Source organism: Theropithecus gelada, chromosome 16 (assembly GCF_003255815.1).
Source record: "Theropithecus gelada isolate Dixy chromosome 16, Tgel_1.0, whole genome shotgun sequence".
In the NCBI taxonomy this organism is placed as follows: Eukaryota; Metazoa; Chordata; class Mammalia; order Primates; family Cercopithecidae; genus Theropithecus; species Theropithecus gelada.
Window position 1 is genome coordinate 24,033,082 of NC_037684.1, and position 18,189 is coordinate 24,051,270.

Genomic DNA, 18,189 nt, shown 5'->3' on the forward strand with positions numbered 1-18,189 from the left:
AAATAGAATTATACAACTAAAAGCCACTGCAAAATATGAGAAAGCATCATCTCCAGCTCTGCCTGCTTAGGTGAGGTTGAGGTTGCAGAGATACCCAAGGAGAGCAACCTGTCCAATTTCACTTCCAGTTTTCTCTTGACCCCGCTACACACTATCTAGAATTGTCAGATTTAACAAATAAGAATATAGGATGCGTGGCTGCAGTTGAATTTCAAACAAACAACACACATTTTTCATGTAAGTATGTCCCTGGTTTCAAATTTAGCTGGTGTTCTGTATTTTATCTGGCAACACTATTGTGGCATTACTCATGATCACAAGTGTTCTTATGGGCCTCTCTCTTCCTAGGAAAAGGAAGGCACTCTCAGATACATCACGACTTGCAGTTCTGTGCACAAGCCTTCCAGGTGCTTTTTTGTTGAGGGCCAAAAATTTTTTAATTTGCCTGATGGCCCTGGGAGGTGCAAGCCCAGGCTTAGTCAGCAGGGGGCACCATTCTCTTAAAATAGATTCCCAGACCAGTTTCAGGGGGTTCAAAACCAAAGGGGAAGGTGCAGGTGAGGAGGGGAGTTTGAATGGAAGGTTCTGTTTGCTGCTTGTCTCTCCTCTGGAGCCCACATCTCCCACACTCCCACCCAGCCAGAGCTATTTCTACACAACAAGAATCTACCTGATCCTGTCCCTCCACTTCTCAAATCTCTTCCAAGGTTCCACAGTTACCTTCTTAGTGCAGCACAAAAAGCCCTTTAGGATCCCACCGGAGTCAATTTTCCCTGCTTCAATTCCTGCTGCTTCCACCCTGCTTGATCCCACCCACCTCACACTCCCAGCACTTCCACTCACCAGGAACTATTTGCAGTTCCCTGTATGCTATTTACTGTCATGCTTTGATGCCCAACGTTCCCTCTGCTTGGAATTCCCTTTTCCATTTGGCACTTCTAGCAACTCTGCTCGTTCAACACATTTCACGAATAGGTATTGAGACTGACCCTGTACCAGGCTATGCACCGGAGACCCCGTGGAGAAGGCAGCTGACTGAAGCCCTTCTCTTATGAGTAGTCTCACAATGAGGGCGGTGGGGTAGGGGGACAATAAACAAGTAAACAAATAAATAAGGAACTTGGACTTAGTTCAAAGGCTAACTGATCTGCTCTCCTCGCGCAGAGTTGACTGTTCCCTCCTTTGGGTCCTGTGATGGCTTTCCATTTTAAGGGTCCTCAATTCTGACACCTGCACAATCATTGCAGGGATCACGGATGAATGAGGCAAGCTAGTTTAGGTCAATAGGAAAAGGGGTGGGACGCAGCCTGTGAAAACAGTATGCGTGTTCCATCTAAAAGATGCTGTGTTCTAAATGGTGAGTTTTAGGAGAGAAAAAATTAAAAAATAAATAAATTTTTAAAATGTGTGGTGGTCTAGAAGAGCCCACTATGCTAAGTAAAAAAAATAAAAATAAAATAAAGTGCTGTGGCTTTTCACCTCCTTCCCATTGTTATCTTCTTTTTTTTTTTTTTTTTTGAGACAGAGTCTTGCTCTGTTGTCCAGGCTGGGGTGCAGTGGTGTGATGTTGGCTCACTGCAACCTCCGTCTCCTGGGTTCAAGCAATTCTCCTACCTCAGCCTCCCGAGTAGCTGGATTGCATGTGCCTGCCACCACGCCCAGCTAATTTTTGCATTTTTAGTAGAGATGGGGTTTCACCACATTGGCCAGGCTGGTCTCGAACTTCTGACCGCAGGCAATCCGCCCGCCTTGCCCTCCCAAAGTGCTGGGATTACAGACGTGAGCCACCGTGCCCGGCCCTTTTTTTTTTTTTTTTGGGGGGGGGGGGACAGAGTTTCACTCTGTGACCCAGGCTGGAGTGAAGTTTCACTATCTCGGCTCACTGCAACTTCCACACCCCAGATTCAAGCGATTCTCCTGCCTCAGCCTCCCAAGTAGCTGGGATTATATGCACCTGCCACCACGCCTGGCTAATTTTTTAAAAAATATTTTTAGTAGAGATGGGGTTTCACCATGTTGGCCAGGCTGGTCTCAAAACTCCTGACTTCAGGTGATCCACCCGCCTCTGACTCCCAAAGTGCTGGGATGACAGGCATGAGCCACCACACCAGGCCCACCAATTTTTTTTTTTTAAGAGAAGGTGGAAATCCCAATTTTTAAATAAACTCGCCCGAATTTTTGAATTCCTTGTCAGTTTTATTTAATTAATTTATTTTTTTGAGATGGAGTATCGCTGTGTTGCCCAGGCTAAAGTGCAGTGGCAGGCTCTCACTTCACTACAACCTCTACCTCCTGGGTTCAAGTAATTCTCTTGCCTCAGCCTTCTGAGTAGCTGGAATTACAGGCGCCTGCCACCACGCCAGGCTGATTTCTGTATTTTTGATAGAAGCAGGGTTTTACCATGTTGGCCAGGCTGGTCTCGAACTTCTGACCTCAAGTGATCCACTGGCCTTGGCCTCCCAAAGTGCTGGGATTACAGGTGTGAGCCACCATGCCTGACCTAAATTCTTTGTCAGTTTAACTAAAACGTGCCTGCAGGTCAAATTTGGCCTAGGGTCACTAGTTTGCCACTTACCCTATTGAAGTACTTATATCATTGCCTTGCATCTGATTAGCATTTATGTGTATTTCTCCCCCAACGCTGTATCTTTGTATCTTTAGCCCCTATCATGGTGGATGGCACACGGTAGGTGTTCCATAACTGTGGAAGGAAGGAAAGGAGGGAGGAGAAAGGAGACAACCTGGGAACAACAATTTGTTTTTGTTTTTGTTTTTTGTTTTGAGACGGAGTCTCGTTCTGTTGCCCAGGCTGGAGTGCAGTGGTGCCATCTCGGCTCACTGCAAGCTCCGCCTCCCAGGTTCACGCCATTCTCCTGCCTCAGCCTCCCAAGTAGCTGGGACTACAGGCATCCACAGCCACGCCCGGCTAATTTTTTTTTGTATTTTTTAGTAGAGATGGGGTTTCTCTACTAAAGAGATGGGTGAAATCCAGGTGAGCCACCACACCTGGCCTAGACTATGGAAACTTCTGTCCCATGATTCTCTCCCTAGTGAGAGGTACTTTGAAAGTCAAAGCCACCCCCATCCTCCATGGTACCTTGTGCTTGGCCAGTCAGAAGCTTTGAAGCCAGACTTCCCAGGAAGCCATCTCTCCCACAGACAGTCTCCCACAGTTGACTCAGCCCAGACTCCAAGTTCTAACTCTGGTTCCTGTCCCAGAGTGGCCAACAGAGGCAGAGGCACATAAGGGACTGTGGTACACGCTGTGTCTGTTCTCAGAAGGGGGAATGTGGGGTTGGAGAGACAGTGGAGCATGGACCTTCAATTGTTTAGGGCCTCTTTTGCTAAAGGAAAGGAGAGAGTGAATTAACAGTGTCTTGAGTCCTCTGGGTTCCAGCACTCTTTGACAAAATCTTTTTTTTTTTTTTTAGATGGTGTCTTGCCCTGTTGCCAGGCTGGAGTGTAGTGGCACGATCTCGGATCACTGCAACCTCTGACTCCCTGGTTCAAGCGATTCTCCTGCCTTAGCCTCCCGAGTAGCTGAGATTACAGCCACGCGTCACCACACCCAACTAATTTTTGTATTTTTAGTAGAGACGGGGTTTCACCATGTGGGCCAGGATGGTCTCAATCTCCTGACCTTGTGATCTGCCCGCCTCGGCCTCCCAAAGTGCTGGGATTATAGGCATGACCGTGCCCAGCTGACAAAGCCTGTCTTTAGCCAGGCATGGTGGCACACGGCTGTAGTCCCAGATGCTTAGGAGGCTGAAGTGGGAGGATCACTTGAAAGGGGGGTCGAGGTGCAATGGGCTATGCTCTTGCCACTACACTCCAGCCTGTGTGACCCAGCGAGACCCTTCCTCTAAAACAGCAAAACAAAACAAAAAGCCTATCTTTCCTAAATCCCCAGGAACAGGAATGATGGCAAAGTCTGTGCCTGGAATTTGGGAGTGAGAACATTCCTTCCTGTCTTCCCCAACTCTCATTTCTAATCCGACATCCAGATTTCTAGTCACATCTGAGGGTGTGACTGACCATCTCTCTGGGGCTTCCACCTGACTCTCTAACGCCCTCTCTCCCCAATTTACCTGACTTGGATCAAGGGGAAGATGCATTCTTCCCCTTCTCCTTCCCCTTCTCCATAAACTACCGGTGATCCTTCCATCCTGCAGCTTCCCACTTTCCTCCCACCATCCTCCCTTCCTCTGGTCTTTCACTGTCTTTTTCCTCTCTTCACACTCCTCCCTTCGGCGCTCTCTCTCCCGCCCTTGCTCTCTGCAGTGCTGACAGTGAATCCTTTCCCTGGCAAAGGCTCTCAACTTGCTCACCAGCCCTGCTGTGTTACTCTCCTCAGCCTTGTAGCTTCTGTCCAATTATTTCTCTGACCAGGCTCCTTGGGAGCCCCGCCCCCCCGACCACCCTGCTTCCTTCCATCATCCAAGATGAATTTCCATTTGGAGATGGGGGTGGGAAGCCAGTTTGAATAAACTGGGAGCTGTTTGGCAATCCACTGTGCTCTGCCCTGCCTGGCAGAGTTAAGAAATCATAGGGAAGATGACACCATTGCACAGATCATTAAGAGCTGCAAGATCTAGTTTTCACAAATGTGAGATCAAAAGCTTTTTAGAGTCAGCCAGTCCTTAAAAACAAGGGCCCAGTAATGGGGAGGAACTGAGGCCCTTGCCACGGAAAACAAAGCTGTGACTCAAACGCATCGCAGAGATGCTTCCTTGCTCATCCGCGTTCCTGAGTGTAATGTCTTTGGCTTGGGAATTGACTTTGAGGCTTTCCAACATAGATAAAAATAGAGCTCATAAATGCCTTCACAGGCACTTTCCGATAAGGTGGCCTTTTAAGGGAAGACTGGGCTCCCAGCAGAAGGTCTGAGTCAAGGAACCCCTTGGATGGGTATTCAGGGTTGTCACGGGCCTCTGACCAGCCAGCCCACTGACCAGCCTGAGGCCAAATAATGGATGCAGGAAGAGGAAGGCTCTGGAGGCTTCTGTGCCTAAAGCTCCTGGAACCAAGTTCCTGAGAGGAATGTTTATTTCACTCATTCATTCATGTATTCATTCCACAAGTACTTATCTGAATACCTGTGATGTGCTAGGAATGCTGCTTGGTGCCAGAAATACAATAGAGAAAAAGAAGCCGGGTGTGGTGTCTCACGCCTATAATCCCAGCACTTTGGGAGGCCAAAAGCAGGCGGATCACCTGAGGTCAGGAGTTCCAGACTAGCCTGGCCAACATGGAGAAACCCCGTCTCTACTAAAAACACAACAATTAGCCAGGCATGGTGGCACATCTGTAATCCCAGCTACTTGGGAGGCTGAGGCAGGAGAATCGCTCGAACCCGGGAGATGGAGGTTGCAGTGAGCTGAGATGGTGCCACTGCGCTCCAGCCTGGGCAACAGAGAGAGACTCCGCCTCAAAAAAATAATAATAATAAATAAGCAATAAAATAAAAAGAATAAGTCCCCAAAGAGCTTACAATTTAGTAATGAGCAGAGAGGGAAGGACTCAGGCACCCACAATCCAGGGTGACATGCAGTGGGAGGAGAAGTTTAGGAAGACCTGGCTCAGGGCTGTGAGACACTTGCACAGTTTCCTGGAGGAACAGATGGATAAGCCAAAGCCTGAAGAATCAGCAGGAAATTAACAGGGGGAAGGCGGTGGGGGCAGGGAAAGACGCAGAGAAGACTCTTCTGGGAAGAGGGAACAGCATGTGCAAAAACAGAGAACTTGGTTCACTCAGGGAATTGAAAGTAGATCTGTGTACGACTGGAAACTGTATTGCTGAGTGGGGTAGGGGAGGGTAAGAGGGCACCTAGAGTTAAAAGCACAGGTCACTTTTAGAGAGCCTTTCACCCCTGTTAAGGAGTTTGGATTTTATTTTCCCGATGGCAGTGGGAGCCAATGAAGAGTTACATGCAAAGTGACTTGATCAGATTGTCATTTTATTTTATTTATTTTTATTTATTTGTTTATTTTGAGACGGAGTTTTGCTCTTGTTGCCCAGGCTGGAGGGCAGTGGCTCGGTCTTGGCTCACCGCAACCTCCGCCTCCCCAGTTCAAGTGGTTCCTGCCTCAGCCTCCCGAGTAGCTGGGAATACAGACATGCGCCACCACGCCCAGCTACTTTTTGTATTTTTAGTAGAGAAGGGATTTCTCCATGTTAGTCAGGCTAGTCTCAAACTCCCGACCTCAGGTGATCCACCCTCTTCGGCCTCCCAAAGTGTTGGGATTACAGGCGTGAGCCACTGCGCCTGGCATATTTATTTACTTTGAGACAGAGTCTCGCTCTGTTGCCCAGGCTGGAGTGCAGTGATATTTGTAATCTCAGCTCACTGCAATCTCCGCCTCCCAGGTTCAAGTGATTTTTGTGCCTCAGCCTCCCAAGTAGCTGGGATTACAGGCTGTGCCACCATGCCCAGCTAATTTTTGTATTTTTAGTGGAGATAAGGTTTCATCATTTTGGCCAGGTTGGTCTCGAACTCCTGACCTCAGGTGATCCGCTGCCTCAGCCTCCCAAAGTGCTGGGATTACAGGCTTGAGTCACTGCGCCCAGCCAGATTGTTATTATAGAGAGTTCACTCTGGCTGCAGGGTGGAGAATGAACTGGAGTGGGGAAGATCAGAGGCTGGGAGGCTGGTGAGGAGGCCGTTGTGATCCAGGGAAGAATTGGGGAAATGTCAGTGGAGATGGAGGGAAGTAGGCAGAATTGAGAGATAACTAAAGTATGAATGTCAGAATTTGGTTATTAATTGAATGAGGGCTGAGGAATCAAGGTTACTCCCCAGTTTTCAGGCATGAGCAGCTTGGTGAGATACTAGAGGAGAGCCAGGTGTTAGATCTGCTGAATATTAGGTGCCTGTGGGACATCTGACTGAAGCTATCAGGTTGGTAGTTGGGTAGGTAAGTCTGGGGCTCAAGAGGAAAGCCTGGCTCAAGACGGACTGGGAATATTCTCTAGCAGATGGATGGCAGGGGAGCTGTGAGAGTGAATGAGAGATCTCAAGGAAAGTGAAGACAGTGTGAAGAGGAGAGGAACTGAATGGAATCTGAGGAAAGCAGATTTTCAAAGGATTGCTAAAAAAAGAGCTTGTAAAGGACACAGAGAAGGAGCAGCCAGGGAAAGGGGAGGAAAACCAAGAGGAGTGGTCTTGCATTGTTGGCCTCTGCATTCATTTCCCGCTTTCCCCGCCCAGAGTGCCCTGACTGTGCTTTGGGGAAATTCATTCCTCCCCTACTCTCAGGTCCTGTGGTTTGGATCCCAGGGGAAAAAGGCTGGCTCTGCCTTGCCCTCCTGACCCACCTCACACCACCCTCTTGCTCACTCTCTATCCTCCAACCACATAAATAAATAAATAAATTAATTAATTAAAAAAAAATTTTTTTTGAGATAGGCTCTCACTCTGTTGCCCAGGCTGGAGTGCAGTGGTGTAATCACAGTTCACTGCAGCCTCGATCTTCTGGGCTCAAGCAGTCCTCCCACCTCAGCATCCCAAGTAGCTAGGACTACAGGTACGTGCCAACACACCCTGTTAATTTTTTATTTTTTTTGTAGAGGTGGAATCTCACTATGTTGTCCAGGCTGGCCTTTAACTTCTGGCCTCAAGCAATCCTCCCGCTCCAGCCTCCCGAAGTGCTTGGATTACAGGCTTGAGCCACTGCACCTGGCCCAACCGCACTAATTTTCATGGAGTTTCTAAAAAACTTCAAGCCCTCCCTGGCCTTAGATTATCTGCCTGCCTGGACTGTTTTTTTCCCCATTCCCCTTCTCCGCCCACATTACCTATCAGCCTTCCAGTTATGCTTCCAACTTTTGCTTGCGTCTTCTCTGACATTCCAGGCAAGGCTAAGGCTAAGGCTTCCTGTTATATGTTTATTCATTCAGTAAGTACAGAGCACTTCCTGTCCACATGTCAGCATGTGCTGCATGCCATTTCCTTTCTTTTCTTTTTTTGCTGTTGCTTCTTCTTTGCCTGGAGTGCTACCCTATAGATACCGTGTATCCCGGCCATTCCCTAGGTTAAGACCTCAGAACTTCTATGTCTGTAAACATATTGATCAAATCCTCAGATAAGTACACCATTCCATGCCTTTTTTTTTTTCTTTTCTTTTTTTTGAGACAGAGTTTTGTTCTTGTTGCCCAGGCTGGAGTGCAATGGTGCAATCTCAGCTCACTGCAACCTCCACCTCCCGGGTTCAAGCAATTCTCCAGCCTCAGCCTCCCAAGAAAACTGGGACTACAGGCATGCACCACCACGCCCGGCTAATTTTTTGTATTAGGTAAAGACAGGGTTTCACCATGTTGGTCAGGCTGGTCTTGCACTCCTGACCTCAGGTGATCCACCCGCCTCAGCCTCCCAAAATGCTAGGATTATAGGCATGAGCTACTGCACCTGGTCGCAAGGCTTTTTTTTTTTTTTTTTTGAGACGGAGTCTGACTCTGTTGCCCCAGTGGCAGGATCTCAGCTCACTGCAGCCTCAACTTCCCGGTCTCAAATGATCCTCCCACCTCAGCCTCCCAAGTAACTGGGACTACAGGTGCCCACCCACACCCAGCTAATTTTTGTCTTTTTCTGTAGAGACGTGATTTTGCTATGTTGCCCAGGCTGGTCTCAAACTATGCTAGATGCTGGGACATAACGGAGAGCCAGCCAGCCAGGTTACTGTCCCCATGGAGCTGACAATCCAGTTAAGGAGACAGATAATGAAAGAGTAAATTCACAAAAACAATTACAAATTGTTAGCGGTGTTGTAAAGGAAGTAAATGAAGAACCGTGATAGAAAATAACAGAAAGTTCTTATTTTGGATATGGTGGGAGGTCAGAGAAGGATATAACAATTAAGCTGAAACCTGAAGAAGAGACAGAACCAGGCAAAAAGTATTCCAGGCGGAGACAATGGTAGCCACAAAGGCCTGGGGAGGGAAAGAGCTTGATGGGTTCTAGGAATCTGTAGATGGTCAGGGTTGCTGGAGCAAGGACAGGAAAAGAAGCAACGTGAGATGTGATAGTTGAAGATGAGGCTCTGGTAGTTGGTGATACAAAGTTTGGATTTTATTCTTGGTACAACAAAAAGCCATTCAAAGGTTTTAAGCCAGATTGCAATGTGGTCTGACTTAAATTTTAATTAGATTGCCCTGGTTGCTGAGTGAAGCATGGATTGAGAGACAAGCAGAGAATTAGGAAGACTAATTAGGACCCTCTTTCTATGGTCCAGGCAAAAGAGGATGGTGGCTAGAACTTCAGTGGGACAGAAGAGAAGTAGACAAGTGGATGGATTCATGAGATACTTTGAAACTAGAACTTAACAGGAATTCCTGAAGGATTAGGTGTGAGACATTGGGACTAGAGGAGCCAAGGATGGTGGCTAATTTCCCTCCCTCCCTTCCTTCCCTCCCTCCCTCCTTCCGAGACAGAGTCTGGCTCTGTCGCCCAGGCTGCAGTGCAGTGGCGCGATCTTGGCTCACTGCAAGCTCCACCTCCCAGATTTACGCCATTCTCTTGCCTCAGCCTCCTGAGTAGCTGGGACTACAGGCGCCTGCCACCACGCCCAGTTAATTTTTTGTATTTTTAGTAGAGACGGGGTTTCACTGTGTTAGCCAGGATGGTCTCGATCTCCTGACCTTGGGATCCGCCTGCCTTGGCCTCCCAAAGTGCTGGGATTACAGGTGTGAGCCACCATGCTGGGCCTCTTTTTTTCTTTTTCTTTTCTTTTTTTTTTTTTTTTTGAGATGGCACCTCACTCTGTTGCCCAGACTGGAGTACAGTGGCACAATCTCGGCTCACTTCAACCTTCACCTCCCTATTTCAAATGATTCTCCTGCCTCAGCCTCCCTAGTAGCTGGGAGTACAGGCACGCGCCACCATGCCCCCCTAATTTTTTTGTATCTTTTAAAATAGAGACAGGGTTATACTATCGTGGCCAGGCTGGTCTCGAACTCCTGGCCTCAAGTGACCAGCCTGCCTCAGCCTTCCAAAATGCTGGGATTATAGGTGTGAGCCACTATACCTGGTTGATGATGGCTACTTTCTGAACTGAATGGGTAAAAAGACAACCAGATTTGCTTGGCTTGGCCTGTCCTGGCCCCATTTGGTCCCTCCCTCCCCCACTTCCTTGGAGCCCCCCGAGGCAAGTCTTCAGAAGCCCAGAGCTTGGGAAGCAAGCACCATTTGAAAACCACTGGGTTGGAGAAGCTTTAAGGTCTCTTTAAGTTATAAAATTCTTTTATTCTAACTTGAATAGTCTGTGAATAGGGACAATATTTCTATTTCTTTTGACTCACCCTGTAGTACCCTAGTAGAGCTCTGTACCTGGGGAGCACTCAGTTGACTTTTCACTTTGGCACAGATCTTCCGTAATTGAATTTTAGATTAAATTCTTTTTTTAAAAATAAGATTCTAATGTAGAGTAAACTTTCAATTGAAATCAATTCACCTTGATAAAGTAGAGCCATGGCAAGGATAATCTAAAACAGTAAAATCCAAAGAAATTCTTATTTGAGTTGATGTAGAAAAAAAATTTGTTTTTGCTAAACTAATTATCTACATTTAGGTAAATGTTATTTTCGGGCAAATGCCAACAGATGGTAGATCAATCCCATTCAGAATAGGACTAAAAAACCCACAGGAAATAATTCGTGACAGTGAATAAAATCTACTTTTGATAATATATTATTTGTTGAAAGCAAATATTGACCTTCTAAAACTTATTTTGAAGTAATGACTTCAGATAACTTTCAGACCCGTTTTAAAGATGAATGAAATGGAGATGGAGTTGTGTTGCTAGTCCAAGACAAAAGTAAAAGAAAAACAGGCTCAAACCTGCCATTTCCTTTCCTTTCTTTTTTCTTATTGTTTCTTCTTTGCTTGGAGTGCCACCCTGTAGATATCATGTATCCCAGCCATTTCCCAGGTTAAAACCTCAGAACTTCTATGTCTGTAAACACATATTGATGAAATCCTCAGTTAAGTACACCATTACAAGCCTTTTTTTTTTTTTGAGACAGAGTCCTGCTCTGTCGCCACAGTGGTACAATCTCAGCTCATTGCAGCCTCAACTTCCCAGTCTCAAGTGATCCTCCCACCTCAGCCTCCTGAGTAGCTGGGATTACAGGTACCCACCATGCCTGGCTAATTTTTGTATTTTTCTGTAGCGATGGGGCTTTGCTATGTTGCCCAGGCTGGTCTCAAACTGCTGGGCTCAAGTGATCCTCCTGCCTTGGCCTCCCGAGATGCTGGAATTACAGGCATGAGCCACTGCGCCCAGCTGTTTTGTTATTGTATTTTACTTTATTTTATGAGTTGGAGTCTTAGTCTGTCAAGCAGGCTAGAGTGCAGTGTTGCAGTCCCAGCTTATTGCAGCCTCTGACTCCTGGACTCAAGCAATCCTCCTGTGCCTCAACCTCTCAAGTAGCTGGAACTACAGGCACAAACCACGGCCCGGCTCCCTTTTGTTTTATTTAAGACAGAAGTAAAGTAAAGGAATCCTTTTGTGTGTCAAGCCCTTTTGAACAAATATGTCATCCAATGCTGCTTACTACCCTATGATGGAATGCCCCATTTCACTGATGGGATGGGGACCTAGAGGTCCAGCATCTGATCTGCTTCCTGTTTGGGATGTGTCCTCTGTGTGGATTGCATCAGTGAGGAGGGTCACACATCACACTGCAGACACCATGGCAGGGAGACTTTTCCTTGTTACCCACTATGGTAGTCAGGACCCAAGAGGTGGACTAGGATTGGCCAACCGGGTACTTCCACCTGGAGCTGTGGGTTTGCAGCATGAGACGCAGATGAAGAGAAGATTAGACATCCTTTGCTGCAGCAGCAGCAGCAGTGGTGATGTGTCTGCTGGTGGCACGTTATGGCAGTGCCCAGCATCTGGGCCTCCTCCCCAGACTGTCCTGCTAAAGAAGGTGGTTGTCCTTCCTCCACCAGCCATTGGTTTCCAGCTGAATTTCCAAGTTGGACTCTTTAGCTCCTGTTAATTCTCAGAGCCAGCAATATTTCTTCAGTCAATTCCAGTTCTGATTGATGTAACCAGAGTTGATGCAGTTCTTGCAACTGGGAACTCTGGCTGATGTTTGAGGAAACAGGTTCTAAGGTCGAAGAGCTTGTGCAGGGGACACAGCTAGCAAGTAACAGTGTTCTGGGTGAGAAATCTGTGCTATTTTCTTGATTCTACACTCCCCAAAGAATTCTGAAGAAGGGCACAGAGGCAAGGAGTGACACAGTGCACAGATGAGAGTGGGACTTGAAGGCTAGCAGGTATGTAAACACTTACTCCAAAACATCCACATTCAGTGACACATTCATAAATAAGTTGAATCTACTATATGCCAGAGACTGTGCTGTGTTCAAATACTATTTCAACCAGGCACGGTGGCTCACGCCTGTAATCCCAGCACTCTGGGAGGCCAAGGCAGGCAGATCACCTGAGGTCAGGAGTTCGAGACCAGTCTGGCTGACATGGTGAAACCCCATCTCTACTGAGAATACAACAACAACAGCAATGCGCCAGGTGTGGTGGCAGATGCCTTTAGTCCCAGCTACTTGGGAGACAGAGGCAGGAGAATTGCTGGAACCTGGGAGCCAGAGGTGCAGTGAGCCGATATCGCACCACTGCACTCCAGCCTGGGCAACAGAGCAAGACTCCAACAACAACAACAACAACAACAAAATATTATTTCAGTTCATCCTCCCATAGTATATGATAAGGTGGGCATTATTTTGCTTATTGTTCCAGTGGAAAAATTGAGCCCTAGAGAGGTTTGTCCAACTTTATATTGTAGTAAGTGTTAGTGCTGGGTTTGAACTTGAGTCTCCAGACAAGGGGGCTGGAGCCCATTCATTAAGCCACAGCTGCCTCACTATGCAATTTCATGAATCAATCAAAATTTCTCCACTGCTAATATCTGTGAGCTCCATAGAGGCCCCAGTATAACATCATAAATGTGTTATTCTTGTTTCTTTGTGCATGTTCTTACACCTGTGTCCTGGGGGTATGTCATTTGTCTCTTTTCCTTTAGGCTGGGTACCTCTGGAGCACAGGACTCTGTCCCTGCTAAAGATCTTCCTTCCTGTGTATTCATCCCCAGTGTCCATGAAGGGCTCCAACAAAGGAGCCACTGGGCCGGAGGACCAACTGCCCAACTGAAAAGTTGATCACTGACCCCCCAGCGGAAGAGCTGTAGAGTGAGGAAAGACTTCAGCTTCTTACAGCACTTACAACCAGAATGGGAGTCTGTACTCATTTTCTGTTCAGTCCTGCCTGCCTCCACCTCCCCTAGAACTTCAAGGAAACCACATCTTTGCTTGCTGGACTGTAAAATGGAGCCGAAGGTCCTCGTTGGCATAATCAATCAATACCAGGCATCTCAGAGCCTTTGGGGAAGATACCACACCCAGACCTGGCTCCTGACAGCCAATGAACACTTTGTTGTCTGTGTTTTGGATTAAGAAAGTGAGTTCTGCATGTTGCTTACCATCACAAGGAGCAGTGAACTGAATTGGTGCCATTGTAAGCTTGATTGTTGTTGCATAGATAAAAGCCTCATTAAGTCCCTCAGGAGGAGACAAGAATTTTATTTTGAGGAAAGAAGAACAAGAAGCGCTTCTTGCTTGTTGTCATTACAGCAACAAAACATTAAATGGAGGAAATAATTAAATAACTGCACTTTTTTTTTTCATTACCCAAACCTCGTCAAGAGGCTGGGTGAGTTTTTAATTAGTGCTGCATTTTCAATAAATCCGTATCTGTATGTGGTGCCGATTCTTTCCTGGATAAGGGAAAGATAATAATGAGAATCCTATTTTTCAGTCCCACACTAAAGGGATGCCTGGTATATTTAATCATGCTGTAGAAATCCTGGCAGCTTTCTCTGAGCCCAGCCTCTGCTCTAATTACATTTCTAGATTTTAGTAAATTGAAAGGGAAAATGTAGGAACAAAATAATTAAAACCGAAGAGGAAGTGCATATTAAAAAGGAGAAGCTGTTTAAAATTCTTCCACACAGTGCTTCCAAGGACATCTACAATCGTTTAATCAGTTCCACACCAAATCAAAGTCCTTTGTACAGAGTCTGATAGGATCACATCTCAGGTGGGAGGCATGGTCCCCACAGTATAATAGGAGCTTCGTTGCACCAGGCTACAGATGGGATAAGACCTCTCACATCCTTCCAGATCACTGGGGATTCAGGCCCAGCTTGGACAAGCTGTTGGCACAGACTCACTTTCCCCGAGGAGTCCCCTTCCAGGTCCTGGATAGAGTCTGGCGAAGCTGTTACAATTAGCTCCAAATGTGAGGGAGCTACAGTAGGTTGTCCATGCATCCAGTTTCCTTTTCCTGCACCCTGTTCCCCACTTCCATGCTCCTTCCTGCAAAGAGTACCCCTTTTCTTTTTTCTCTGCTTTTGTGTGAACTCTGAAGTCAAGAGAATAGGTAATTCAGCAACCTCAGTGACACCAGGAACCAGTTACTTGTTACTGGTTACTGGATTATTTCTAGGGCATTCTGAATTTTCACAGGGACCAAAAACCTTGCTGGCTTCAGCTAAAGGAATCATGTTTGTCTTTAACAATGATAAGTTAAATCTCTCTTTTTTTTTTTTTTTTTTTGAGACAGTCTTGCTATGTCATCCAGGCTGGAGTGCAGTGGTATGATCTTCGCTTACTGCAACCTCTGCCTCCCAGGTTCAAGTGATTCTCCTATCTCGGCCTCCTGAGTAGCTGGGATTACAGGTGTGCGCCACGATGCCGGGCTAATTTTCGTATTTTTAGTAGAGACGGAGTTTCACCATGTTGGCCAGGCTGGTCTCGAACTCCTGACCTCAAGTGATTCGCCTGCCTTGGCCTCCCAAAGTGCTGTCACCGCACCCGACTGATAAGTGAAATCTAACTGGAAAGTTTCAAGCATCTGCCTAATAGGTGACACAGGCTCTTTTTGTTTTGCAGTGGGGCAGGTACAGTCACTACATCATTGTAGAATTTAGGATCTACATTTCTTGATCATTCTGACTGAAAAATCAGTTGTATAAACTCTAGGAGTCTGGAATGTTTTGTCCGTGATTCCTAGGAGATTTTAAACTGTGAGATTGTACGGCTTGCTTCTGTATTTGAAAGTGGAAGACAGCCTGGCACTGTCAGGGGCTTTTTTTTTTTTTTTTTCCAAACCCCTGGGGTTTTGCTCATGGGCTCCCAGACTTCCCGACTGAACAGACTCACCAGCCACCTGGCACCAGAACGCATATGGCAGGAGACAGTGAGCACTGTCTCCTAGAGACAGTCACATAGGCCTGGGAGACAGCAGGGCTCCCGGAAGCTGTTCTCAAAGCGGGGCCCACACTGTCACCTCCCAATCTACAGGTTCATTGGGTCGCTCTCGTATCCAATGCTGTGTGTGTGTGTGTGTGTGTGTATAATGATACCATTCCAGCAAGAAAGAAGGAAAATGACCACTCTGGATTATTTGGCTTCATTAAGAATGTTAAAAACTTTTTCTTTTTTTTTTTTTTTTTTTTCTTTTTTTTTTTTTTTTTTACAGACAGGATATCACTTTGTTGCTCAGGCTGGAGCACAGTGGCATGATCATGGCTTACTGCAGTCTTGAACTCCTACACTCAACTGATGTGATACTTCTACCCAAGCCTCCCAAAGTACTGGGATTACAGACACAACATAGTAATAATATTTTTTTTAATAAACAAGGTATTACTCTCTCGCCCACTTTGGAGTGCAGTGGCACAATCAGCTCACTGTAACCTTAAAGTCCTGGGCTTGAGGGATCCTCCTGCCTCAGCCTCCTGAGTAGCTGCGACTACAGGCAGGTACCACCACACTTGCCTAATTTTTTTGTAGAACGGAATCTTGCTTTGTTGCCCGGGATGGTTTCCAACTCCTGGGCTCAAGGGTTTCCAACTCCTGGGCTCATGGAATCCTCCCACCTCAGCCTCCCAAAGTGTTGGGATTACAGGTGTGAGCCAGTGTGCCCAGCTCAAGAATAATTTTTTAAAAGTCTGAGCTAAAAGAATCATAACAACTAATACACAACACTAACATTATTACTGTAACACCGAGACAACTTTTTTTCTCCAAGGGCCAAGGTGATCCGAGGCCTTTTCTTTCACTCAACTCAGGAATCACTTATGGCCCATTGGGGCTAAAATGTGAAGCCGACAGGGAACTCAGGTGTCCAAGGCAACAAATTGTTACTGAATTAGCTTCCTTTTATTGATTGATTGATTGAGATGGAGTCTCGCTCTGTCGCCCAGGCTGGAGTGCAGTGGTGTGATCTTGGCTCACTCCAAGCTCAGCCTCCTGGGTTCATGCCATTCTCCTGCCTCAGCCTCCCGAGTAGCTGGGACTACAGGCGCCCACCACCATGACCAGCTAATTTTTTGTATTTTTAGTAGAGACAGGGTTTCACCGTGTTAGCCAAGATGGTCTCAATCTCCTGACCTCGTGATCTGCCCCCTTGGCCTCCCAAAGTGCTGGGATTACGGGCGTGAGCCACTGCGCCTGGCCACGCCTGGCTAATTTTTATATTTTTAGTAGAGATGGGGTTCTGCCATGTTGGCCAGGCTGGTCTCGAACTCCTGACCTGTGATCCACCCACCTTGGCCTCCCAAAGTGCTGGGATTACAGGCGTGAGCCACCATGCCTGGCCAGCTTCCTTTTAGTTAGGTCACCTATATCTCCTACCTTCCCCTGAAAGGATAGTCCTTGTTTTTGTTTCTAAGTGCTAAATTTTGAAAGTTACCTAAAAGGGTCTCTAGCATCATCATAAAGTCCAAAAAATATTTTACGGACAGGGCTGGCTTTTAAAAAATGAGTTAATACATATAAAAGTGGTTGGTATTCCATAAACTGCTTGCAGACCTAAATCGCTGTTGTGAAATGCCTTTAATTGTTACGCTGCCCACTCCCACCCTTGGCTTGCCACGCCTCTATTTGGTCCTCGCACCTCGGCGCGGCCTCCCAAGCCCCGCACGCGACCCCCTCCAAGTTCCCGCCTCTTTTTACTCAGGCCCCTCCTTCCACTCATATCCCCGGGCCCTGGCTTGGCCCCGAGACGCATGCGCACTAGGGAAGGTAGGCGGAGTCTTAAGGACGAGGGAGGAGGAGCAGGGAAACCCAGGGAGGGGAGGGGAAGAGAAGGGAGTAAAGGGGAGGAGGCCGCGCGGGGTGGGGCCCGGCGGTACGCGCTGGCTGCGTCGACGTGCTGACGCCATGACGCCCCGGCCGGTGTGTGTCGGTGTGTGTGTGTGTGTGAGTGTGCGCGCTCCGAGTGTGTGTGTATTTGTGTATCGGCGGTCCCGCAGGTCCCGGATGTTGCGGACAGTATGAGGCGAGCGCAGGGGGACGGGGACCAGCAGCTGTCGCCGCCGCTCTCAGGTGAGTGGGGGGAGGAGAGTCGAGGGAGGGGGTTGTCCTGTCGGAGTGGGGGGGCACCTCCCTGAAGAGGTGACTGACCCCCACTGCCCCCCCACCCCCCGCCACACACATATACTCTCCTCAGTCCCATTTCCTACACCCGGATTACGTGGCCTGCGAATGCCAAAGCCGAATCAGCCGTCCCTTCTCCCTATCTCAAGCATTCAGGAGACACAAACGCGCCCCCTGCCTTCAGCCCCCCCCCCCCATCATTTCCCAGCCCCATCCCCCTTGCCAAATAGTGAGCTGTCGCCTGCGGCGAGATGGGTGACTGCGCATGCGCGAGTGTGAACGAGCTCGGGGTGCTTCTTAGCTGCCCCCGGGGCGCATGCGCATCGTGGTGTTGCAGGGACCTGCGGGATAAAGAGCCGGTGGAGCACGAGTCCGCCTTCTTCCCAGGCTGTGGGCTAGACTTGCTGCCAGATAATGAGCCTGTTGCTCCTGCCCAAAAGGGAGAATTTAAATTATGTGAAAGACTTACGGACAAAGCACTATTCTCATCTGGTGTTGCCCTAGAGACTCCCAGGCTACAAACGCCTCCCAGAGCCAGCGTGTCCCACACTGACCCTTCTTTTGAAACTGTCACTGCGTCTTCTAGTTGTAGGATTACTTTTCCATTCCTATACTCCATCGTCGTGCTTGTACCTTTTAGTACCAGTTTACCCTAAATTTAGGAGTAGGTGCTCCATTCCATCACTTGTCCTGGCAGGGGATTTTAGAAGCTTTGCTAAAGAAGACTAAGGGT

The 18,189-nt window shown here is 47.6% G+C and overlaps 1 protein-coding gene across 4 annotated transcripts in view; it reads left to right on the top strand.

Annotated features, from left to right (window-relative positions):
• The first annotated feature begins 17,099 nt into the window (after nucleotides 1-17,099).
• Nucleotides 17,100-18,189, top strand: part of SPOP (speckle type BTB/POZ protein) — an 85,723-nt gene continuing 84,633 nt past the window's right edge. For 2 of the 4 annotated variants that reach the window (XM_025361389.1, XM_025361388.1), the window contains exon 1: nucleotides 17,177-17,405. The gene's annotated coding sequence lies outside the window, so the exon portion shown is untranslated. Of the gene's footprint in view, nucleotides 17,406-18,189 lie in introns of all 4 variants that reach the window. The other 2 variants (XM_025361387.1, XM_025361390.1) reach the window with 2 other exon arrangements.